The following is a 1,360-nucleotide window of genomic DNA, read 5'->3' as shown; positions in this document are numbered from 1 at the left end:
TATATATATATATATACATATATATACATATATTTATACATATTTATATGCATATATATATATATACATGCATACACACACACACACACACGGGGAAGCAAAACTTGCATTAAAGGTTACATTGATATTTCACACCAACCACTACACCAAATGGTATGAAACCTAATGCAGAATAAAGAATGCATCGTCAGCTAATAATAAACTCTTTTCTACAGGAATATTGGAGAATATGACAATGCAGAGTATGTGATCTGGTCTGTGCACAAGTCGATCCGAAGAGGATCTTAAGCATAGTCAGAGTATCCTTGTGCACAGTTTATAGCTTCAAGAAGAGACTGAACATGGGAAACGGCGTTGAGAGGAAGTCTGGCAGCAGTGGACCTAACAAGAAGCGGAATCAAGACTTCATCAACACTCTCAAGTCCAAAATTTCAACGGATCCAACAACGTCCATGAGAAAGCTGGCTTCTGAACTTGAAGTGGAGGAGCCCAAGACCATCAGAACAGTTGTGAATAATGACTTGGATCTCAAGTCCTACACTAGGACACCGATACATCTACTGACAGAACCTATAAAGGCCAGGATACTGGAAGGATGCAGAAAGGTTTTCACATGCCTCAAGAAGAACGGGTCCACGGTGAACATTTTCTCTGAGGAGAAATCTTCACAGTGGATGCCGTTGTGAACCGCAGAAACGATTGGTACATTGCGGAATCAGCAACTGACGTCAGAGACACCTTCAGAACAACACTTGAAGCCCAGGTCATGGCCTTCGGTATTGTAGCCTACGACGGAAGAAAGATGCCCATCTACTTCTGCAAACCTGAAGGAAAGGTAGGTGCAGACGCCTACTACATGACGCTGAGGTACCATTACTTGCTATGGTTCAAGGCCAACTACCCGGAGGGCGAGTGTGTGTGGATTCAGGATGGTGCTTCCAGCCATACTACCAAGAAGGTACAGAATGTCTGCAAATCAAACTTTGCTGTTTTCTGGCCTACGGATTTCTGACCCTCTTCCAGCCCGGATCTCAGCCCTCTGGACTATGCTGCGTGGGTCATTTTGGAGCATGCCATCAACAAAACCTCCCATCCCAACATCAACTCTCTGAAGGCTGCCATCAATGAAGAGTGGGCCCAAGATGTCCAGTGACTTCGTGGTAAAGAGTTGTGCGAGGTTCCGGGACCGTGTGGAGGCTGTAACTACAAGCAAGAATTAATTATTCGTTTTGCGATTATATGTAAATGTTATTAACGAATTTTCTAATTACTAAACCTATTAATGCGCAATGAGAGTTTCAAATGTTAGTATTTTGCTTCCCGACCCTGTATATATATATATATATATATATATATATAT

The sequence above is a fragment of the Octopus bimaculoides genome, chromosome 8 (assembly GCF_001194135.2).
Source record: "Octopus bimaculoides isolate UCB-OBI-ISO-001 chromosome 8, ASM119413v2, whole genome shotgun sequence".
Taxonomy (NCBI): domain Eukaryota; kingdom Metazoa; phylum Mollusca; class Cephalopoda; order Octopoda; family Octopodidae; genus Octopus; species Octopus bimaculoides.
The sequence above is the reverse complement of the archived record's forward strand: the minus strand, read 5'-3'. Positions refer to the sequence as shown.